A 26,584-nucleotide genomic window follows, 5' to 3' on the forward strand; every position below is an offset into this window, starting at 1 on the left:
TCCTGGGATCAAGCGCTGAGATTAAGCCCCGCATTGGGCTCTCTGCTCATCAAGGAGCCTTCTTCCCCCTCTCTCTCTGCCTGCCTCACTGCTTACATGTAACGTCTCTCTCTGTCAAATAAATAAATAAAATCTCTTAAAAAAAAAGGGGGGTGGGGAGTCTATAGTCATTATCCAGGATTTTTTTTTTTTTTTAAGATCTTATTTATTTTAGAGAGGGGGAGAAAGAGAGAAAGTGGCTGGGAGGGTCAGGGAAAGAGGGAGAGAGACTCTTAAACAGGCTCTACATTCATTATGAGCCCTGAATTGGGCTCCAGCTGACCTGAGGTGAAACAGAGAGTTGGTCACTCAACTGACTGCACCACCCAGCTGCCCCATAATCCAAGATTTAACCATGGGAAACTAGAAAAACAAAAAAAACACAAAGCAGTATAATGAAAACTAGAGCAGATATCAGTGAAACTGAAAAGAGGAAATCAATAGAAAAAAAATCAATAAAACAAAAAGCTGGCTCTTTGAAAATATCAATATAATGTAGAATAATCCAACCATGCTAAATGCTGGAAGAGAATTATTTTAAGCAGTGGGAGCCACTGCTAAGCCAATATGTAAGTTTAGTGATTTTGAAGAAAAGTAAGGAAGTTAGTATGATTAGAGCTCTACGTCATGAGATAATAAATCAAGAGTTAGCTCATATACTGTCTTTTATTTCTAAATAATAAAGAGTTTGCATTCACTCAAGAGAAATAGACATTTGAAAATATAATTAGGAAACCACATGACTTATTCTACATATTTTTGCAATCATTCTGACAATGTTTAAAAAGATTGAAGGTGAGTGTATTTACAGACCAGTATTTTAGATTTTGCACGTTAGTTTGAAATAGCAGTGATTTGGGTGTAAGAGAGGTAAAGAGAAGGTAAAGAGAAACTAATATCTTCCAGACATAATTTTATGGACTATATATTTTTAGAATCACATCAGTCAAAGAATTTATAAATTCTTAATTTGGAGACAAACTGTCAAGTTATCAAAAAATTCAGTATCAGGGGCACCGGGGGTGGTTCAGTGGGTTAAGCCTCTGCCATCGGCTCAGGTCATAATCTCAGGGTCCTGAGATCGAGCCCCACATCAGGCTCTCTGCTCAGCGGGGAGCCTGCTTCCCCTCTCTCTCTGCCTGCCTCTCTGCCTACTTGTGATCTCTCTCTCTGTCAAATAAATAAAATCTTTAAAAAAAAATCCAGTATCAAATAACACTCCAACCAAAACGATATGATGGTCAATAAAATTGGTTATCATCTTTTTTGTCTTTCACTTTATCCTCAAATGTTTGCTAGTTCTGCTTCCTATAGCTGGTAGTTAAAGATAAATGTCTCCATTTGAGTGCAGTCTCCCCTTAGTTGTACTGCTGTGCTTTTTCTTTGAGAAATTTGTTCATATATCTGTAATTGCCCTAGTTAACTTGTGTAATAATGTAGTGCTGCAATTTCATATGCATTCTAACCAGAGGTATATCTTTTCACTTTCATTCAAGTCCTATGAATTTTATCTTCAGAAGACTTCTTCCTTTAAGCCATGTCAAAACTCAGAGATCCAGAAAAACTGAGAGACTCATGTCATCCTGAGTGTTTCTTGAGTGTATGTACTAAAATCCATTTGTCATCTGGCACATATATGTCAGTGGGGTTGGATTGACTCAGATAGAAGATTGAAAATACCAACAATAAATTTAATCCTCTGTTATCTCTACCTGTTATTGTCTGTAGAGCTAATCCTCCTAAAAAATGCCTATTCAGATTTTGTTTAGGTAAAAAGAGAGAGAGAGAACAGAAATATTCTCATTTTGCAACTTATAAAAGTAATTACAGAAACCTGCTGTGGATTTATATTTGATATGAAATACAGTAAAAAAAATATTCAGTCTTCTTTATTGTGCCATGATAAATCTAAGTTGTATTCACCCAAGGGACTAATGAGCCTGCAAATTGCAGAAACTATTTTCTTGATAGAACAGAACTGTGCTGAGTTGGAAAATAAAACACATTTTCTTTAAATTAATGCCCCAGTGCCTAGGTCAGGCTTGGGCAATATGAGGAATTCGGTAAATATTTATTGAGCAAATGTCTACAAGAATGAATAAAAATGTAATGTAATGTTTTATTACACAGTATTTTGCACTAGTTTAAACATGTTCCTTAAATTAAATAATAGTGGAGTTAGCTTAGCATACTACAGTGAGACTGCTTAGCATAGATAGTTCTAAATTCATATCCCAGACCATCCACCATAAGAGCCAAGTGACTTTGGGAAAGTTGAATTCCCTGGGCAAAATTCTTCCTCTGGAAAACTGTCATAAGAATGTATATTTTCCCTGGTTACTATGTGCTTTTAAGATAATGAACCTAAAGTTACTAGTACATTGTGGGAGAAAAATAGTTGATAGAATGTATGATTACTTAAAAATAATTTTAGTGTAATAACACCTAGGATTTTTCAATAATAGCTTTATTGAAGTATAGTTATCTACTATACAATTCACTCATTTAAGATAGACAATACATCATATTTTTAGTTTATTTGCAGTTGTACAACACTACTACTACAATCAGTTGTAGAATATCTCATCATCACCCCAAAAAGGCAAAACCATTGGGATTTACTCATTCACCATCTCTCTCCAACCCCCACAGCCCTAGGAAATTATGAAACTGCTTTCTGCCTCTTTATATTGCTTATTCTGTGCAATACACACACACACACACACACACACACACACACACACACACATATATATATATATATATAAACTTATATATGTCTTTTGTGACTAATTTCTTTTAGGTAGCACAATATTTTTAAAGTCCATCAGATTGTAATTTTTAGTAGTACTTCTTCTTTATGCCTAAATTGTATTCTACTTTATAAATGTGTGTGTGTGTGTGTGTGTGTGTGTGTGTGTGTTTATGTATGTATATACCATATTTTACTTATCCATTTTTCAGTTGCTGAATATTCAGGTTGATTCTACTTTTTCAGCAACTATGAATAATGTTACTATGAACATTTATATACATATTTTGTGTGGATTTTTGTTTTCAATTCTCTGAGGCCTATACCTAGAAGAGGAATGGCTGGGGCATAAAATAACTCTGTGTTTAAACTTTGGGAAATTTTTTCAAAGCAGTTGTACAATTTTTCATTTTCACCAGCAGTATATGTGAGTTTTGAATTCTCCCTATTCTCAACATGAGTTATAATCTGACTGTTTGATTCTAGTGTGTGTGTGAAGTGGTATCTCATTATGGTTTTTGTTTTGTTTTATTTTGTTGTTGTTTTCATTTACATTTCTGTGGTGGCTAATTGCTTACCATGAACTTTTATTGCTTTAGAGTTCTAGATTTCTCTTAACTCTTTGGCTTAAGTCAGAGTGAACTTTTTTTTTCCTTTTTTCATTACACTTTTTTTTTTAAATACTCAGTGAGCCACTGTGTAGTACATCATTAGTTTTTGATGTGTAGTCTTCAGTGATTCATTAGTTACAGATAACACCCAGTGTATATCACAACACATGCCCTCCTTAATACCCATCACCTTGTTACCCTATCCCTCCATCCTCCTCCACTCTGAAGCCCTCAGTTTTTTCTCCCCAGGGTCCATAGTCTCTCATGGGTCATCTCCCTCTCTGATTTCTCCCCCTTCAGATTTCCTTCCCTTCCCCTATGGTCCTTTGTGCTATTGTTTATGTTCTACATGTGAGTGAAACCATATGAGAATTGTCTTTCTCTGCTTGACTTACTTCACTTAGCATAATCCCCTCCAGTTCCATCCATGTTGATGCAAATGGTGTGTATTCATCCTTTCTGATGGCTGAATAATATTTCACTGTATGTACGTACCATATCTTCTTTATCCATTCATCTGTTGAAGTGCATCTCAGCTCCTTCCACAGTTTGGCTATTGTGGACATTGCTGCTATGAACATTGAGGTGAATGTGGCCCTTCTTTTCACTAAATCTGTATCTTTGGGGTCAGTACATAGTAGTACAATTGCTAGGTTGTAGGATAGCTCTATTTTTAACATCTTGAGGAATCTCCATACTATTTTCCAGGGCGGCTGTACCAGCTTGCATTCCCACCAACAGTGTAAGAGGATTCCCCTTTCTCCACATCCTCACCAACATTTGTTCTTTCCTGTTTTGTTAATTTTTACCATTCTAACTGGTATAAGGGGATATCTCATTGTGGTTTTGATTTGTAGTTCCCTAATGACTAGGGATATTGAGCATTTTTTCATGTCTGTTAGCCATTTGTATGTCTTCTTTGGAGAAGTATCTGTTTATGTCTTCTGCCCGTTTTTTTGTTTGTTTGTTTGTTTTTTTGACTGGGTTAATTGCTTTTTGAGAGTTGAGTTTGAGAAGTTCTTTATAGAGCTTGGATATCAGCCCTTTATCTGTAATGTCATTTGAAAATATCTTCTCCCATTCTGTGGGTTGAACTTCTTATACTCTGCTCTAATTGAAGTCAGTTTCCTCAGGGACAGCTTTATAGCCCTCAGGCAACCTGACATGATGGAGGTAGAACTACTACTCTGTGATTGTGGGCTGTGTGGAAGAAGACAATCTCAGATATCTTAGTTGTTTATTATTGGAGTAGACCTTCTGCAACGCAGAGCTGGTGTAGATGATAAATCCTGGTTGCCTGCCTCTCTGAAATGTTTCTATAGCCCTTGATTTGGAGCATGGGGAGAAGGAACACTATCTTCTTGGTCACACTTACCTACTCTGGAGCTTCTGCCTTGATGATTGGGCATGCTTGGGGGGATGGTACAAAACTAGGCATGGCTCAAGTACTATAGGCTATCACTGTTCTTATAAAATTTAGATTTTCTGCAATATTTTTTCTTTATTATATTTCCTTAGGATAATTTCTAAAGACTTTAAACGATTTCTTTGTTTGCTTTTATCATTTTTACCAGTTGTGAGTGTTTCACTGGGAAGCAGAGGCACAGTGAAACCAAGAAGTCATTCCAGAAGTTGTCATCCAAACTTGGATTATTTTTTCTACAAAAGAGTAAATGATTAAAACTATTTAAAGCAGATAAAATTGACATCACATGCATCATTAACTCTATGTGTCTTTTGTGTTTTTTAAATAAAATTTTATTAAAAATATAAGGCACATAAAGAAAAGCTTGTAAATATTATATAGGTGAATGATGTAAAAGACCCAAAAACCTAAGTAATCATTACCCAGTATAATATATATACACACACACACACACATACACATACATCTATATCTATATCATCTATCTATATATCTCAAAGGCCTGGATTTATGCTGATAATATTAAGACAGACTATGAATATATAGAAAAATTAATTGCTTTATTTTATATTCTATCTTGTCTAAATAAATTTAAAAAAAAAAACAGAAATAGTTCTTAAAAATCCAAATATTTACTTTTGTGCTCAGCTCTGGCATATAGAGAGCTTTAAAGTCACCACTCCTGTCAGTATAACAAGAACAAAGTTACAAAAACTCAAAATCAGTTACTAGAAAACTGAGGTCATAAGGCTAACTGCCACTTTGAAATCTGGAGAGACAGGTACATAAAGAAGGACAAGGCAACTGTGATCTGCTACAGAGCAAAGTCTTCTAGAGCTATAGAGTAATAGGAACATGGATGATAGTGCTGGATTGCTAGACACTAAGTGTGGGCTGTGAGAGTAAGAAACACCTTGGCGCCCAGTCTTAATATGGCCTCTAAATTTTTGTGGATTTTCCCCTATAGGAATGTTACATGTTTACAAATGCAAGAAATAGTGAATAGTTACAAATGATGGTAGATATTATTATTTTATCTATATCAATAATCACCTCAGATCAATCAAAAGTAAGATAAAATATTTTATTTTACCTTAATTTGTTCCTTCTTCAGTGGACTTTCTTTATGTAAATCCAAGTTTCTAAACTTGTTTTCCTTTTCTTTGAGATGCATCTTTTAATATTTCTTACAGGGCAGGTCTTGTGGTGATGAATTATGTTAGGTTTTTGTTGTTGTTTGCTTGTTTGTTTGTTTTGTTGGAGAAAATCTTTGTTTCTCATTCACTTTTTTTTTTTTTTTTTTAATTGGCACCATTCATTTTGAAGGATAATTTCACTGGATATAAAATCCTAGGTTGTGTGTACATATTTGTGAGTTTCTTTTCAACCCTGTATTTTATTTTATTTTTTTAAAAGATTTTATTTATTTATTTATTTATTTGACAGACAGATCACAAGTAAGCAAAGAGGCAGGCAGAGAGAGAGAGGAGGAAGCAGGTTCCCCACGGAGCAGAGAGCCTGATGTGGGGTTTGATCCCAAGACCCTGGGATCATGACCTGAGCCAAAGGCAGAGGCTTAACCAACTGAGCCACCTAGGTGCCCCAAACCTTTAAATAATTAGCTCCACTCTCTTTTTGCTTGAATGGTTTCTGATTAGAAATCCACTCTAATTCTTATCTTTGCTCTTGTACTGGTAAGCTCTCTGAACATTTTTTCAAGATTTTCTTTCTTTCATTGGGTTTGGTATTACAATATGTCTTTGTGCAGGTTTTTTTTTGTTTGTTTGTTTTTGTTGTTGTTGTTGTTGTTTCAAATTTGTCCTGCTTGACATTCTCTGAGCTTTCTGGATTTGGGATGTGTCTATTATTAATTTAGGAGAGTTACCAGCTAACATTACTTTATACATTTGTTTTGTTCTTTCCTTTCCTGGTATTCCAGCTACAAATGTTACCTTTTGAATTGTCCTACAGTTCTTAACTGTTCCATTCTGTTTTATTTTTAATATTATAAGCAGCTCATGCATATTCTCTTTCTCTCTTTCTAAAATAATTAAATCAATCTTTAAAAAAATTAAAAGAAATTTAATGAAACATAAACATATAAAGGATGACTTAAGATATATGAAGTAAAAACTGATAGGACTTAATAAAGAAATATAAAATTTCCTATGGTAACTAGAAACTTTCAACACCCTTCTGTCAGTAATTGATATTACAAGCAGGCAGAAAATTTGTACTTATATAGCAGGAATGAACAATACTATAAAGCAACATACTATAACTGACATTTATAAAATACTCCAACATCAGAATATGCTTATGTTTAAGTTCACACAGAATATATACAAAGTTAGAACACCCCTTGAATATTAAACATACCTTATTGAATTTAAAAGAATAAAAATCATATGAGGTACGTTCTAAATGTTATTATATATATATAATATCACATATACGTTATTTTATTTATTTTATTATATCATATATATGTTATTGTATTTATTTTATATATGTATTATTTTTTAAAGATTTTATTTATTCATTTGATAGAGAGAGAGACAGTGAGAGAGGGAACACAAGCAGGGGGAGTGGAAGAGGGAGAAACAGGGCTCCTGCTGAGATGGGAGCCTGATGCAGGGCTAGATCCCAGGACCCCAGGATTATGACCTGAGTTGAAGGCAGACATTTAACAACTGAGCCACCCAGGCACCCCTCTATTTTTAAAATTTAGGAATGATCACTGTATTTCAATCCAGACAGCTCAGTGTAGTACAAATAATAGTAGAAAGATCCATTCTTCAGACTCAGCTTACCTTTTTGTTTATTGTAATACTGGGATAAACTGAAAAACAAAAGTAGTTTTTATCCCGTGTGTTGTTCACTTATTTCACTGCATATATTAGAAAAGAAGAAACCTCTTAAATCAATAACTGGAGTACTAATAAAGAAGAATAAATCAGGACTAAAGGAAACAGAAGAAGGCACGTATGTGGCTCAGTTGGTAAAGTATCTGTTTTGGTCTCAGGGTCCTAGGATTGAGCCCCACATCCAGCTTTCCCTTCAGGGGTGAGTCTGCTTTTCCCTCTCCCTCTGGGATCCCTTTCCCTCTGTATTCACTCTCTCTCTCTACAATAAATAAATAATAAAATCTTAAAACAATAAAAACAAAACAGAAGAACAAAAATAATTAGAGCAGAAATCTAAATTTGAGAACAGAAAAACAATAGAGAAAAGCATAATGAAATCAAAAACTCATTCTTTCAAAAGGTCAAAAAAAGCTGATAAATTTCTAGCATGGTAACCAAGGAAAAAAAAAAAAAAGATAAAATTTACCAATGTTGGGAACAGTAAAGGAGTCATAACTACTGATCCTATGGATGTTAAAAGGACACTAAAGAGGTATTACAAGTAGCTCTATGTTCAGAAATTTTATAATTTAGATGAAGTAGACTAATGCCTTTAAAGTCGCAAGCTACCAAAAGTCATGTAAGGAGAGACATAATCTGAATGCATGTATATCTGTTAAAGAAATCCAATCATTAATTAACAACCTGCCAAAAATTAAAACAGTATGCTCAGATCATTTTCTGGTGAAATCTACCAAACTTTTAAGGATGATTGGATACTAGTTTTCCATAATATCATTCAGAAAATAGGAACAGGGTTAACACTTCCTAACTTCATTCTGTGGGGTCAGCATTATCCTAATACCAAACAAAATAAATATATTACAGATAAAGGGAATTGCAAACCAATGTCTCTCATGAACAAAGACGCAAAAACTCTTTCAAAATATAAGCAAATAAAATTCAGCAATATATAAAAAATATATTATGACATATGATTCGTTCTAAGAAAGCAAGGCTGGTTTTCAATTTATAAATCAATCACTGTATTTCATGATATTAACAGACTAAAAAATGTATATTAATATTATATTAACATTATTAGTTGTGGTAAAGTTAGTTCAACATAATTAGATACCAACTCACATTAAAAGCTAAAAAATAACAAGAGAGAACCTACTTAATCAAATAAAAACAATATACAATACACAGCTATACTTAGAGCTAATATCATCTTGAATTGTGAGAAAATCTGTATGATTTCCCCCAAATATCAGGAAAAAGCAAGGATATCCTCTGTAGTGACTCCTACTTATTGTCCTGAAAATCTTAAGTAGTTCAATAAGACCCCAAAGAAAATGTGTGTGTGTGTGTGTGCGTGTGTGTGTGTGTATAGTACACTTTTATTTTATAGAAATAAAACTGTCCTTTTTCATAGATAACCTGATTGTCTATGTAGAAAACTCCAAATTACCTAGGGAAAAACAAAAACAAAACCTTCTGGAACTAATAAGTAAGCATAGCAAGGTCACAGGATACAAGGTTATATCTTTGTATATAGCAAAATTCAATTATTTTCCTATGTATTAACAATGAGTAATTGGAATTTGAAATTAAAACTCAATACCATTTGTACTAGCATCAAAAAATTACTAGGTGTAAGTAACAAAATATGTATGTAGTCTATATGGAGAACTATAAAACAGTGATGAGGGAAATCCAGGGAGCTAATTAAATGGAGAATTATTTCATGGTCATGGAGTAGAACACTCAGTTATTAAGGTGCAGGTTTTTCTCCACTTGTTTAGATTAAATTCAAATTTTATCAAAATCTTTGAAAACTGTGTTGTAGATATCAAAAAATTCTCAATGAAATGTGCTTTTAAAGCCAAAAGATCCAGAACATCAAAGAAGAATAAAGTCAGAGGACTGAATCTACCCAAAGCCAAGACTGAACTCTAAAGCTACCATAATAATCAAGACTGTGTGGTATTGTGAAAGATTAGACACATAGGTCAAGATGATAGAATAGAGTGCAGAAATAGACCCACACAAGTAAATCCAGCTGATATTTGACAGAGACATACAGACAATTGAGTGGAGAAAAGGAAGTTTTGGGGTTTTTCCCAGTAAATGGTGATGTACCAATTGGTTGTCTTTATGAAAAAGGATAAACCTGGGCAGAAATATATTTAACACAGAAATGAAATAAAAATAGATATCTCTAAACACAAAATGCAAAGCTATAATACTTGTAGAAGAAAACATCAGGAAATATGTATGGCCTTGGGTTCACTGTTGAGTTTTTAAAATAAACACCAAAGGGATGGTTCTTAAAGGTAAAAAATTAGTAAGTAGGAATTTTTTAAATGAAAAACTTCTGATGTCTGAAATATATTGTTAGGAGAATGATAAAACAAGACAGAATGGTTGAAAATATTTTCAAGTTACATATATGGAAAATTACTATACTCAAAATATGAAAAGAACTCTTAAAGTTGAAGCTAAAAATAATCAGATTAAAAATTGTGAGAAGTTTTCAACATAAATCTCACAAAGGAAGAGATACATATATCAAATAATTGTGTATATAGATGCTCATCATCATTTGTTCCTGGGAAAATGCAAATTAAAAAAATGAGATGCCACTACATACTTACTAGAATGCCTTAAAAAAACCCCAAATGAATAGTTAGTGAGGAAATGGAGCCGCAAGAACTCATTCATTGCTGGTGAAAAATGTAAAATGATACAGTCATTCTTAAAGATTGTTTAGCCATTTCTTACAAAGCTGAAAATTCTTATATCATTCAACAACACTCCTAAATATTTACCCAAATCATGGTAAAACTTACTCCACAAAAAACCTGCAGGTGAATATTTATGCAGCTTTATTTACAACCACAAATACCAGAAGCTAACAAAATGTGTTTCAATAGATGAGTGGACAAAAAACTCGTGCATCCGCATTCTGACAACCCAGAATGCGATTTTGGTCCACTAGTCTGAATGGAAGCTTATGGCTAGATCACTAATTTTAGGCAATATACACCTTTTAATAGATCCAATAAGATCTAGATATGAACAGATTTCCACAGTGGCTTCCAGATCTACAGAGTTGGAAATATGATGGAAAATTTGAGAAGCCAACATCTTTGGAATTCCTTTCCTACTAAAAAAATGAAATGAAAGCAATCCTATGACCCTGAGAACTTTCATATATTGATACCATTGTCAAAATTTTGTGGCTGCCTGGGTGGCTTATTTGGTTAAACGTCTGCTTTTAGCTCAGGTCCTGATCCCATGGTCTTGGGATCAAGCCTAGCAGGCTCAGCGGGGAATCTGCTTCTCCCTCTCCCTCAGCCCCTGATCCTGCTCCCTCTCTCTGTCTCTCAAATACAGAAGCAAAATCTTTAGAAAAAAAATTTTTTTTGAAGTGTTTTAGTTGCCTAATGATTTCAGTTACTTCCCAAATTCTATAGTTTGAACATGGGTGGATCTTGGAGAATATAAATGATTATAATAAATTTAATAGGATGAAAACTTTTAATTTTCTGCCATTCCAAATGGAATATACGTTTGGACTTTTAACGTGCAATGCAGATTCTTGGACTTAGTGTGTGTTTATGATCTGGCCAATGCTTATTTTCTGTATAACAACAATTACCCAAGTGTAGCCTGTGGGACCCTGATGAGGATTGTGTGTAGGGCTGGGGATTGTGTGTAGGGCTGGGGCTAAAGCAGATTATTGTTTTTTAACTTAATATCCTAGAAGAGTAATCAAGAAATATTAACTAATGAGAATCTCGTTGGGAGTCTATGAGGACAAAACTATATTAACATAGAATATTTGCCTTTTTAACTTTGATGACATTTGCAAAAATAGTGCCTAAAAATATTGGTTAAAACTGTTGGACTTCAGCACAAATCATTGTAGTGGCCCTTTAAAGAGGAAATCAGTATGGATTTGAAGCCAGAAGTTAATGGATCAATGCTTTGCAGGTTCTGAAGAAAATAATGTTTAGCTCTACTTTTTCTGTTTTTTTTTTTATTATTATTTTTTTATTTTTTCAAAAGAAGTTGTCCCTAAAGTATATAGACAAGAGGTAGACAGTCTCAAACACTGAAGCACATAAGGTTTAACATATGATCTATCCAGCAATTTGTCTGAACACAGAATTGCAGAATTGTACCAACATGCCCACTGTTTTCAGGAACCTCTAGAGTAATAGAGATGGCTGGAAAGTGAAGATCCAGTAATGCTTATGTCACTCTTGTAGCTAGTCTGACCTGGAGATCTATTTTCAGTGACTCTCCAGCATTCTTCAACCATTAGGTAACACATTAACTCTAGGTAATATTGAATTAATCCCTTGGTTCTAATGTAGTATTATTTAATGTAAATATGGAAGAGTATTATGTGGAATACATTAACATTGAGATGGATTCTTTGCAATTTCTTTGGTTAAAAATGTGATACCACGTATCACGGAATGTTGAATACTTTCCATCTGAGAGTCAGAAAACAGACTGAGTGCAAGATTTATTCTTGTAGCCTTTCTACTAACTGATGGTCACGTCTAAGTGCTGTGTAAGTGGTTTCAAGTGACAGTAGTGCAGGTATTGTTGCTATGAAAGCTTTTATTGCCATTAGAGTACTTGTCAATGTGAGATAAAAAGGTAAATTTACTCCTTATTGTCAACTGTTTCATGCTTTTAGGAAAAGTAAGACTGTTTTACAAATTAAAATAATAACTACTTTGTAAAATTCTTAGTGTGAGCTGGATTTGGAATAACTAATTTGTATGTTTCTTTTGACATTGATCTAAAGTCATTCTTCATTTGCTGTACTAAAAAATAAGAACTATTATCCAGTGGAATTACTTGATAAACATTAAATTCATTCTTATATATACAAAAATGGGCAGTGCCTATAAAAAGCTTTACATGTTACTGTGATAGTGATATTATTATTATTATTACATAAAATGTCATTTTATGGGGGAGCCTGGGTGGCTCAGTGAGTTAAGCATCTGACTCTTGGGTTTTGGCTCAGGTCATGATCTCATGGGTTGTGGGATCAAGCCCCGTGTTGGGCTCTGTATTCAATGGGGAGTCTGCTTGAAGCTTCTCTTCCTCTGCTTCTCCCCACCTCAAATAAGTAAATAAATATTTTAAAAATATTATTTTATCTTACAATATCTTGAAAATAAATTGTACTGCAGTAGGAACATTCTGTAAATATTGTGAAGTCACATTATCATCTAGCATCATCTAGGGCATTTCCTATAGATGCTTCCTAAGTTTGAATTGAATAAAATGATTATATTACCTAAGGACTATTGTTTACATTATTAAACCTTTATCCAAATAGTTGTTTGTTCCCAGTTAGTTTCATTCATTTATTTTTAACTAAACTTTTTATTTTGAGATAATTTTAGGTTCTTTTTTTCATTTAACATTATATAAGGATCTCTAATTTTTATTATATTGCTGATAGCATCCATTCTATCCTAAAATCCATAACTCATTAAAGAATACCTATGTATTGTCAGTTCAATAATGTGGCTTATAGTCCCACAGTCAACACAGGGCACATAAGGTACATAATGTAATGCTAAATTATATATTATATATACTATGCAGGAAAGAATTAATTCACAATGTATCCCTATAGAATAAGTGTGCTTTTACTCTGACAGTCTTGTTTCAGAATATCTCATTATAGATTTTACCATAGTACTAGATGACTCTAAGATTTTGCACTGATTGTTCATATTATAAATTTGACACATAACAAAAGGTACATATTTTCTTTCAGCACCAGCTTAAAACTTTAAAATTCACATATGCTACTATACAGAACTTCATTGGTTGAAAAACTTAATCGTATCTACAGGCAGTAGCAATGCATATTCAAAATGTTCCAAACACTTAACCATAATTGTACATTTCCTAGTCCTGTTATGATTGCAGAATAAATATACTTTCATTTCAGTTTGTTATTTTAGAGATATGTCTTGGGGGTAAGAAAGAAAGTAATAATTTCTTGTCACAAAAAAGCTATAATTATATGTATTTATATTTAACCTTTGTAGATACTACTCATTAGCATCTAGTTGCACCCGCATAGTTTACATTTTGAAGTACAATTTTTGTATAATGCCTGTAAGCGCTGTGGTAATCTTTGACTTATTAGTTTTTTTTCTTTAAAAGTACTACATCAGTGTCAGAGTGCACATTTCTAAGAACAAGGCTTCAGGTGGTAGCCACACCTTTTTTCTACTATTATAATAAATTCAATTGTGTGAATACCACTTTTAGAAAACATCTGCTCTTTTATTATAAAATTGAAAGATAATACTGAAAAAACTGCTCCTTGAGAGCAAATGTTGAACAGGAAAAACATAAAACAGCACTGACTCAAGGGAAATCAAACTGATAAAATAATAGGGAGGGAGCGATCTAGCTACCCTGACTTTTTATATCTTACAGTGTTGAATAAAATTAAAACTCTTCTCATCACCTAGTTTTACCATTTTGACATCAGAGACAAGTTAGCGCACATCAAGAAGAAATATGAATTCTTTTTTAAGTATGTGTTCTGTTCCTTTTATCATTTGTCATCACCCATGTGTAAATTCTGTATTATTAACAGTAACATTATGCAGGTTTTGGAAATTTAAAGAATTGTTGCCACCCAAACATGAATCTCCATAGTTCATATGCACAAATACTTGTTGAGTATAAGGAATCACAACTGCCTTTGTCACTTCAAAAATGTCTTTTAGATTTTGTTCTCACTTTCAAATATGTTTAATGGAATGAAAAATAAGTAGAAAATGCTAGAATTAGAGAAAAATGACCAGGATTCATTTGAGATAATGAGTAGTTTATTGTGTCATATATTAATGGCTGTGGACAAGCCATTTTTGTCTTTCAGAAGGATAAAATAGATGACCTGTCGTTTGACACAAAATTAAAAATCTGTGATTTCTCTTGTTTTGAGATATTTAAATTCCATGCATATTTTAAAAAGAGTAATATATAAGGGGAAATAGAGGATGTTCACATTTTATTTCATATTACTACTAGATATCATAACACTTATATTAAATATAAAAATATGAGTATATGTGTGTCCATATCAGAACCAATGAATGTCTTATTTATGGTGATATTCCTGTTTCCTGGTATGTATAATATTTCTTTTGCAGACACATATTTGAGCATTATTATCTTTTGTGACTGAAAGCAAAGTACCTGATTCGAACTCTGATTAACAATTCCACTAGGGTTGTGGTATTTTTTTTCTTTTTTTTTTTTATTTTAATAAACATAAATGTATTTTTATCCCCAGGGGTACAGGTCTGTGAATCGCCAGGTTTACACATTTCACAGCACTCATCATAGCACATACCCTACCCAATGTCCATATCCCCACCACCCTCTCCCGTCCCCCTCCCCCCAGCAACCCTCAGTCTGTTTTTTGAGATTGAGTCTTTTATGGTTTGTCTCCCTCCCAATCCCATCTTTTCATTTTTTCTTTTCCTACCTCCCCCAACCCCCCCCCACATTTCATCTCCACTTCCTCATATCAAAGAGATCATATGATAGTTGTCTTTCTCCGATTGACTTATTTCGCTAAGCATAATACCCTCTAGTTCCATCCACGTCGTTGCAAATGACAAGATTTCATGTCTTTTGATGGCTGCATAGTATCCCATTGTATATATACACCACATCTTCTTTATCCATTCATTTGTTGCTGGACATCTAGGTTCTTTCCACAGTTTGGCTATCGTGGACATTGCTACTATAAACATTCGGGTGCACGTGCCCCTTCGGAGCACCACGTTTGTATCTTTAGGATATATACCCAGTAGTGCAATCGCTAGGTCATAGGGTAGCTCTATTTTCAGTTTTTTGAGGAACCTCCACACTGTTTTCCAGAATGGTTGTACCAGCTTGCATTCCCACCAGCAGTGTAGGAGGGTTCCCCTCTCTCTGCATCCTCGCCAGCATCTGTCATTTCTTGACTTGTTAATTTTAGCCATTCTGAGTGGTGTGAGGTGGTATCTTATTGTGGTTTTGATTTGTATTTCCCTGATGCCGAGTGATGTGGAGCACTTTTTCATGTGTCTGATGGCCATCTGGATGTCTTCTTTGCAGAAATATCTGTTCATGTCCACTGATCATTTCTTGATTGGATTACTTGTTCTTTGAGTGTTGAGTTTGATAAGCTCTTTATAGATTTTGGATACTAGCCCTTTATCTGATATGTCGTTTGCAAATATCTTCCCCCATTGTGTCAGTTGTCTTTTGGTTTTGTTAACTGTTTCCTTTGCTGTGCAAAAGCTTTTGATCTTGATGAAATCCCAATAGTTCATTTTTGCCCTTGCTTCTGTTGCCTTTGGCGATGTTCCTAGGAAGAAGTTGCTGCGGTTGAGGTCAAAGAGGTTGCTGCCTGTGTTCTTCTCAAGGATTTTGACGGATTCCTTTCTCACATTGAGGTCCTTCATCCATTTTGAGTCTATTTTTGTGTGTGGTGTAAGGAAATGGTCCAATTTCATTTTTCTGCATGTGGATGTCCAATTTTCCCAACACCATTTGTTGAAGAGGCTGTCTTTTTTCCATTGGACATTCTTTCTTGCTTTGACGAAGATTAGTTGACCATAGAGTTGAGGGTCTATTTCTGGGCTCTCTTTTCTGTTCCATTGGTCTATATGTCTGTTTTGGTGCCAGTACCATACTCTCTTGATGATTACAGCTTTGTAAAAGAGCTTGAAGTCTGGAATTGTGATGCCACCGACTTTGGCTTTCTTTTTCAATATTCCACTGGCTATTCGAGGTCTTTTCTGGTTCCATATAAATTTTAGGATTATTTGTTTTATTTCTTTAAAAAATGGATGGGATTTTGATAGGGATTGCATTAAATATGTAGATTGCTTTAGGTAGCATAGACATTTTCACAATATTTGTTCTTCCAATCCATGAGCATGGAATATTTTTCCATTTCTTTGTGTCTTCCTCAATTTCTTTCATGAGTACTTTATAGTTTTCTGAGTATAGATTCTTTGCCTCTTTGGTTTGATTTATTCCTAGGAATCTTATAGTTTTGGGTGCGATTGTAAATGGGACTGACTCCTCTATTTCTCTTTCTTCTGTCTTGTTGTTAGTGTAAAGAAATGCCACTGATTTCTGTGCATTGATTTTATATCCTGACAATTTACTGAATTCCTGTACAAGTTCTAGCAGTTTTGGAGTGGAGCCTTTTGGGTTTTCCACATATAGTATCATATCATCTGCAAAGAGTGATAGTTTGACTTCTTTTTTGCCAATTTGGATGCCTTTAATTTCTTTTTGTTGTCTGATTGCTGAGGCTAGGACTTCTAGTACTATGTTGAACAGCAGTGGTGATAACGGACATCCCTGCCGTGTTCCTGACCTTAGCGGAAAAGCTTTCAGTTTTTCTCCATTGAGAATGATATTTGTGGTGGTTTTTTCATAGATGGCTTTGATAATATTGAGGTATGTGCCTTCTATCCCTACACTTTGAAGAGTTTTAATCAGGAAAGGATGCTGCACTTTGTCAAATGCTTTTGCAGCATCTATTGAGAGTATCATATGGTTCTTGTTCTTTCTTTTATTAATGTATTGTTTCACATTGATGGATTTGCGGATGTTGAACCAACCTTGCAGCCCTGGAATAAATCCCACTTGGTCGTGGTGAATAATCCTTTTAATGTACTGTTGGATCCTATTGGCCAGTATTTTGGTGAGAATTTTCGCATGTGTGTTCATCAAGGATATTGGTCTGTAATTCTCTTTTTTGGTGGGATCCTTGTCTGGTTTTGGGATCAAGGTGATGCTGGCCTCATAGAATGAGTTTGGAAGTGTTCCTTCCATTTCTATTTTTTGGAACAGTTTCAGGAGAATAGGAATTAATTCTTCTTTAAATGTTTGGTAGAATTCCCCTGGGAAGCCGTCTGGTCCTGGACTTTTGTTTGTTTGGAGATTTTTGATGACCGTTTCAGTCTCCTTACTGGTTATGGGTCTGTTCAGGTTTTCTATTTCTTCCTGGTACAGTTGTGGTAGTTTATGTGTCTCTAGAAATGTATCCATTTCTTCCAGGTTGTCAAATTTGTTGGCGTAGAGTTGCTCGTAGTATGTTCTTTTAATTGTTTGTATTTCTTTGGTGTTGGTTGTGATCTCTCCTCTTTCATTCATGATTTTATTTATTTGGGTCCTTTCTCTTTTCTTTTTGATAAGTCTGGCCAGGGGTTTGTCAATCTTATTAATTCTTTCAAAGAGCCAGCTCCTAGTTTCGTTGATTTGTTCTATTGTTTTTTTAGTTTCTATTTCATTGATTTCTGCTCTGATCTTTATGATTTCTCTTCTCCTTCTGGGTTTAGGCTTTCTTTGTTGTTCTTTCTCCAGCTCCTTTAGGTGTAGGATTAGGTTGTGTATTTGAGACCTTTCTTGTTTCTTGAGAAAGGCTTGCACTGCTATATATTTTCCTCTCAGGACTGCCTTTGCTGCGTCCCACAGGTTTAGAACCATTGTGTTTTCATTATCATTTGTTTCCATGAATTTTTTCAATTCTTCTTTAATTTTCTGGTTGACCCATTCATTTTTTAGAAGGATGCTGTTTAGTCTCCATGTATTTGCGTTCTTTCCAAATTTCCTCTTGTGATTGAGTTCTAGCTTCAGAGCATTGTGGTTTGAAAATATGCAGGGAATGATCTCAGTCTTTTGGTACTGATTGAAACCTGATTTATGACCCAGGATGTGGTCTATTCTGGAGAGTGTTCCATGTGCACTAGAGAAGAATGTATATCCTGTTGCTGGGATGGAATGTTCTGAATATATCTGTGATGTCCATCTGGTCCAGTGTGTCATTTAAGGTCTTTATTTCCTTGTTGATCTTTTGCTTAGATGATCTGTCCATTTCAGTGAGGGGAGTGTTAAAGTCCCCTGCTATTATTGTATTACTGTCAATGTATTTCTTTGATTTTGTTATTAATTGGTTCATATAGTTGGCTGCTCCTATGTTAGGGGCATAGATATTTAAGATTGTTAGGTCTTCTTATTGGACAGACCCTTTGAGTATGATATAGTGTCCTTCCTCATCTCTTATTATAGTCTTTGGCTTAAAATCTACTTCATCTGATATAAGGATTGCCACCCCAGCTTTCTTCTGATGTCCATTAGCGTGGTACATTGTTTTCCACCCCCTCACTTGAAATCTGGAGGTGTCTTCGGGTCTAAAATGAGTTTCTTGTAGGCAGCATATTGATGGGTTTTGTTTTTTTTATCCATTCTGATACCCTGTGTCTTTTGATTGGGGCATTTAGCCCATTAACATTCAGGGTAACTATTGAGAGAGATGAATTTAGTGCCATTGTATTGCCTGTAAGGTGACTGTTACTGTATATTGTGTTGTTTCTTTCTGATCTACTACTTTTAGGGTCTCTCTTTGCTTAGAGGACCCCTTTCAATATTTCCTGTATAGCTGGTTTGGGGTTTGCAAATTCTTTCAGCTTTCGTTTGTCCTGGAAGCTCTTTATCTCTCCTTCTATTTTCAATGATAGCCTAGCCGGATATAGTATTCTTGGCTGCATGTTTTTCTCGTTTAGTGCTCTGAATATATCATGCCAGTTCTTTCTGGCCTGCCAGGTCTCTGTGGATAGGTCTGCTGCCAATCTAATGTTTTTACCCTTGTATGTTACCGACTTCTTTTCCCCGCCTGCTTTCAGGATTTTCTCTTTGTCGCTAAGACTTGTAAATTTTACTATCAGGTGACAAGGTGTGGACCTATTTTTATTGATTTTGAGGGGCGTTCTTAGCATCTCCTGGATTTTGATGTTATTTCCCTTTGCCATATTAGGGAAATTCTCTCCAATAATTGTCTCCAATATACCTTCTGCTCCCTTCTCTCTGTCTTCTTCTTCTGGAATCCCAATTATTCTAATGTTGTGTCGTCTTATGGTGTCGCTTATCTCCCAAATTCTCTTCTCATGGTCCAGTATTTGTTTGTCTCTCTTTTGCTCAGCTTCTTTATTCTCTGTCATTTGGTCTTCTATGTCATTAATTCTTTCTTCTGCCTCATTTATCCTAGCAGTGAGAGCTTCCATTTTTGATTGCACCTCATTAATAGATGTTTTGATTTCAACTTGGTTAGATTTTAGTTCTTTTATTTCTCCAGAAAGGGCTTTTATCTCTCCGGAGAGGGTTTCTCTAATATCTTCTATGCCTTTTTCGAGCCCGGCTAGAACCTTGAGAATCGTCATTCTGAACTCTAGATCTGTCATATTACCAATGTCCGTATTGATTAGGTCCCCAGCCTTTGGTACTGCCTCTTGTTCTTTTTCTTGTGGTGAGTTTTTCCACCTTGTCATTTTGTCCAGGTAAGATTTGCTTTCTCCTCCTCCAGAATTCCGCTATTCTTGGTGAGTGAAGTTGGTCTTGGCTGGGTTTCTTGTTGATCTTCTGGGGGAGGGGCCTGTTGTAGTGATTCTCAAGTGTCTTTGCTGCAGGCGGAATTGCACCGCCCTTGCCAGGGGCCGGGCTAAGAAATCCGCTCAGGCTCACTTTCGTTAGCTTTTGTTCCCTGAGCGCTTTCCGTAGAGTTCCGGAGGACGGGAATGAAGATGGCAGCATCCCAATCTCTGGCCCGGAGGAGCCGAGAACTTGGGGTCCCGCTCTTCAGTGCGCCCTCAGAGAAAAGCGCCCAACCGCCCCGCCTCCCTGGCCTACAGTCGCGCCTTGAGGAAAGCAGTCAATTGCTGGCACTTGGAGAAAAGCGCCCGGTCGCTTCCATCTCCTTGGCCTCTGGCCGCGCTCTGAGCCCACCCAGCCTGCGACTGACACAAGGTAACCCCGGGCTGAGAGCTCACTCCTCGGCTTTGTTGCTGTAGCTGGCTTCCCCGCTCTAATACCTGCGAGCTCTGCGGCACTCAGACGCCCGTGGTCCTTTTGTGACTCCGCGGGACCTGGGGTTACACAGACCCCGCCTCGGCTTCCCCCTGGTTTAGCCTCTGGAGCGATGTCCCTCCGTGGAGCACACTTTTAAAGGTCCTGATGTTTTGCTCCGTTGCTCCGCCGCTTCCCGGGAGCCGGACCCTCCCCCCACGGTCTGTCTTCCCATAGCTTTGGATTCACTTCTCTGCAGGTCCTACCTTTCAGAAAGTGATTGATTTTCTGTTTCTGGAATTGTTGCTCTTCTTCTCTTCGATTTCCCGTTGGATTTGTAGGTGTTCACAATGGTTAGATAAGCTATCTAGCTGATCTCCTGCTACCCGATGTTGTCTCAGCCTGCTACTTCTCTGCCATCTTGACTCCTCCCCAGGTTGTGGTATATTTATCTGGATGAAAAGACCAACCTTAACAGGCAGTACTTCTTATCAGAGAAGGTTCTTAGGGAAGAATGAATTTTCCATCCTGTTTGAGACTAATCAATCTCCTGTGAAGGGCACATCTTTCTTTCATTACCTCTGGTAGATTAGAAACTGCTAGCCTTATATATAGCACCCAATTTCTTTGTTCTTAGGTTTACACTCACCTAAAATGATTATGTAAAGTTGTACTTTTTAATGAATACTGCTTCTAATTTGTTTTTTTCTTCTTTATTTCTTGAGTAGTTTCATAACACAATGAGTGTGAAAAATTCACTGTGAAATAGCATTAACATATATCCATTAAAGTTAGCTACTGTTTAATGAAGTTCTCAGTTTATTTCTAAAGAAAGTTTTAAGTTAAAGGAAGTTTAATTAGTTCATACCAAACCACTTTTAGAAAATATGTAAGAAGCATTCTCAACTTACTATATAAGGTCAGCATAATCCTAATACTGAAACCTTACTAAGATGTAAGGGAAGTAAAATTATAGACTAAGATTAATCAGGAACAAAGTCATATGACTTTAATTAAAATGCTGCCCCCCCCCCAAAAATCCATCAATATTGTTTAATAGGTAAAACCTCAAGCCAAGGTAGAATTAATGGGAGGAATGAAAGGTTGATTAACAATGAAAAAATCAGTCAGTGTAATTCATCATACTTACAACAAAAATTTTCTACTGACAGAAAGAGGTTTTAATAATATTTAATACTTTATTTATAATAAAACTCTCAGCAAACTAAGAATTTAAAGATATTTTCTCAGCCTGATGTCAAGCATCTGTATGATTTTAGGGTATGCAAAGATTTCTTAAAGAGAACACAAAAATCATAAATTGCAAAAAGAAAAACTGTATATTTACACCTTTTAATGAGCAGAATAATTTTAAAGAAGCTGAATTTATAATAATTTATAGTTTATTTTTGAATTTAAAATAATTTATAGTTATTTATTTCTGTTATTTCTAAAATGAACATATTGTTTTTGGAATATTTATAAATATCTTATATTTTGGATGTTATTTATTTAAAATTGTTCATTGCTAGAATTTAAAAGTATTATCAATTTTTATATATTAAACTTGTACTCTGTGACCTTGCTAAATTGGCTTGTTCTTTTAGCTACCTTGTAAATTTCTTATGACTTAATACAATAATTAATAAAGGACACTTCCTTTTTGAGCTTATTATTTTTCTTACTCTTAGGAGTGGCTAGTATCTCAAGTTCAGTGCTGTGTGTGCAGCTACTCACCATGTTTGAAGTTTTATAGAGAAAAAGTTCAGGAGTGCCTGGGTGGCTCAGTGGGTTAAAGCCCCTGCCTTTGGCTCCCGTCATGATCCCAGAGTCCTGGGATCAAGCCCTGAGTCAGGTTCTCTGCTCAGCAGGGAGCTTGCTTCCCACCCTGCCCCCTTCCCTGCCTGCCTCTCTGCCTACTTGTGATCTCTGTCTGTCAAATAAATAAATAAAAACTTAAAGAAGAAAAAAAGTTCAATATTTCAATGTTAACTGTGATGTTAGTTGTTGCTCTTCTCTTCTCTTCTCTTCTTTTCAGATTTTATTTATTTGACACAGAGAGAGACAGCACAAGCAGCGGGAGCAGCAGGCAAAGGGAGAAGCAGATTCCATGCTGAGCAGGGAGCCTGACTACATGGGGCCCAATCCCAGGATCCTGGGATCATGACCTGAGCCGAAGGCAGAAGCTTATCCCACTGAGCCACCTAGGTGTCCCAATAAATAAAATCTTTAAAAAATAAAATGAAATTTGAGTAAAATATAATTTGTCTTTATGAAAGAAAATCTCTGTCTATATAAAATACACAGCATAGCACAATGATTCTGGAATGCCCACTCCTTCAGAAAATTTGGTTTTGCAACATATAATATTAGCACTATATGGAAAACTAGGAATATAACTAATTGAGATGATACTAGTCTCACTACCAAAAGAGGTCACTTAGATATGAATTTGTTTATATAATTTAGTTTTTTCCCTAGGTAAAATTAGGAAATTTAAAATAAAATGTAAATATCTGATTCATAAATTTGTGATACCTTAGAAAATAAATCAGAATTAATGGGTTAAACATGTCTTTAGAAGTTAGGATTTGATAAATTTTCAGGAAAAATAGAGAATTTATTTTCCAGTTAAATCTTAAACCCTCATACTAATTATTTAGAATTGGGCAACTATATTATGGTAATATGTAAAGAAGTGGAAATTTTATTATGGCTGATGATGCACTGAATGTTTCTAGTTTATTCAGAATTATAACTTAGGACATCTGTACCTTAGACATTTTATCCTTTGCCATAACTATTTTGCCAATATGTTTGAAATAAGGGGCAAAGCAGGAGAAACATGAGCATAATAAAACAATATTGTTGTTTAGTTCTCATCATATTTCTTTAAAACTTTCATTAACATGTCTATACTACCTATGGATTGTTGTACAGACATCTTGTCTACATCCAGCAATTATAACTCAACTTCTAGATTTGATACAGCATTTGACTTTAATCAGATAAGCAATCATTTTTCTCTCATTGCTGTTTAGGATTATTATGATGATGATGATTACCTGACAAATGTCTAATAGCATTTGGAATTGTGCATTTTCCCTCATAGTGTTGCTTGAATTTAACTACTTATATGCCCTTAGACCAGCCTTCTATTTTCCTAGAAATCTCAGAAGTTTAGATTTGCTATAGTAGCAATAAAATAAATAAAACAAAAATGCAGGCAGATCTCCAGATTTCCAGATTTTAGGATTCAGTAAATTTTGATCCAGAGTTAGTGCATTAGAGGCAAGGGATCACAGTCTGGCACCTCAGCTAGGACTCAGTTAACATAGGTCACGTTCAATAAGCATAGCTCAATACATCTAAACTTTCTTATTCACCTTAAACACAAAATATTAAAGTTCAATCTTGCAGCAGTTCTTTAGTTCTCTAAATTTTCTGTAGTCTGATACACTTTTATTTTTATGTTTTTATTTTTTTATTTTTTACTTTTATTTTTATGTGCTTCTTTGGTCTGTTTGAGTCTGTATTTTTTTTTCAAATTTTAATTACTTTCATTGAGAATGAATGCAGCCATATTTGATATTGACTGATGTTTTGGTATATACTATTCATTTGTTGAGGGGTTATGAACATTATAAAAGTGAATAAAACTTGACTTTATAAAAATACACACATAATTTTAATACTTAAAGCAGTAGCTAAAGCATTTTTTTGTTTATTTCTGCAAGAGGTGATCGACACAGTATGTTTGACACAGTATTTTGACACTAATGTAGCGTTAATGTTTGGTTTTGAAAGTCAAGTTGTTGTTTAATGTATAACTGATCGGAAATACTTTACCATTTTTATTCCCTTTGATATTTTAACTAAGGTTTCTTTCATCTGCCACTTCTTCAGAATAGTGAAATAAGTGCCACCTGGGAATTAAGAAGGATTTGAGTGTCTCACATGATAACAACATAATTCCAGTTGTCAAAGGTTCTTTGATTAATGTACTGGAGAAAATCAGTTAGGCTTCATATCGAGAGTTTTAGCCTTCTTAAAGCTGGTGTACAGGATATCATAACTCTTATTCTAAGCCCTGAGTGGAAGCTTTATACATCTTTCAGTGATTCTATGCAGGGCCAAGTGAAAACACATCTTGGTTCACTCTGCATTTTACACTAAAAGAAATGAGCAGACATTAATATTGGGATTATCTATGTCCACAAAATAGCAACTCACAAATGCATAAGTATAAAGGGTGTGACCCGTGGTTATCAATTGAAGAAAAATTGTCCATAAAAATGAATGCTAATAGAAAACTCTTAAAATGATTTCATATTAGGGAAACATATTTATTTTAAAAACATGATTATTTGAAAGAAGAATATTACTAAGCCCTTGTACTCAGTGCTGGCTTACACAATCAAATCCTGTCTTTTGTTTGTGGCATCACCGCTTTTTAACAACTTGTGATATAAATAAATGTTGTGTGGACAATACAGTCTTGAAATTACTTTGGGAAACAATCTTAATGGTATGCACCTTCTTTCAAGTGTTGATAAAAAGGGAGGAAAACAGAAATACATGCACATAGTGATTTTTTTTTGAAATATATTATTTTGAAGGAAAGTTAAAGTTGTTGAAACTTCCTGCAAGGAGGATCAGGGGAACTATACAAGGGTTTATAGTTACTTGTTTACTGACTCTGTAAATCATTTTTCTCCATAGAAACCAATGAGGGTATTCACAGCCTTAAAATATTCTTTAATATTTTTTTGAAAAATTAGAATTATAAGATTTTTCCCTCATCTCTTTCTGTGTCTCTTAATTGGAGGCACCTTAAGAGAATTTGTAAACATAAGGAAACATGGTAAAGGGTTTCCTTATGTAATAATAACAAACCCAGAAATAATGTTCCATCACTGCATCTTTCCCTGGTATTGGTACCACCATATTAACTATACGCTCACAATAATTTTAATGTAGTATATGATATGAATCTTTTTCATACAAAGTATAAGTAATAAAAAATTTAAAATTATAGATAGTGAACTGAAATATTCAGAAAGATGCTTCAAAGAAAATGAAGCCAAAATAAATATCAGTGGGGAATAAAATTCCTCTTTTAGAAGACATCACAAGCAAAGATATATTGAGGATACTCATCTATTTGGAGCAAAATTCATTCTGGTGAGTACAGTGTGATTGAATGGAATAGAGTGGCAAAGGGTCAGTTGTAGAGACTAGGAGCGCAATGTAAAGGAAATGGATTTATTCTTTAAAACTCTTGGGCAGAGGCTGAAGTGATAGAGAAAATCCTCTCTCCCATAAAATACATAAGATAGTGTGCAACTAAATGAAATTAACGTTTGAATACATAATGTGATTTGAAGGTAGGGGAAAAAAAAGTCACTAGATGCCAAGTACAATGAGAAAACACAAAACTCTGAGGTGAGCATAAATTGAATTCAGAAATGGAGGGAAGGCTTGAAAGAAGCAACTGTTAAGAAGGGATCAGACCTCTCTGATGACAGAACCTGAGACTTCAGGCTTGTTCATGATGATTCAGGAAAGAAGCCCTGCATAAATTTAGGGTCCACGGTCGTTTCTGTAAAATGGACAGTAGATCAACCATCGATCTGGGCTGCAGTGATGAAAATGGCTATAAGAAAAGGGGAAAAGGACTCTTATTAAATCCAAAGTATGAGACAGACATTGACTCACACTCTTGATTTTCACTACCCATATTTTCCAGCGACCCTAAACTGAAATATTAAATAAAACAGTAGTAGTAACTAAATTCAGCAAAGAGAAATGCTAAAATTACCCCAAAACACACAGACATATTCTTTGAGGATGAACAGCCATGAAAGAGAATCAGCAATTTAAAGACATCATCAGATTATGCTTTTAAAATAACACATAATAGAACAACCAGAAATTGATTTCCATGTAAGCATACTTAAAACATTCGGTAGGCATGGGGTAGGTATGATTTTTA

The sequence above is a fragment of the Martes martes genome, assembly GCF_963455335.1.
Source record: "Martes martes genome assembly, chromosome: 1".
Classification (NCBI taxonomy): domain Eukaryota; kingdom Metazoa; phylum Chordata; class Mammalia; order Carnivora; family Mustelidae; genus Martes; species Martes martes.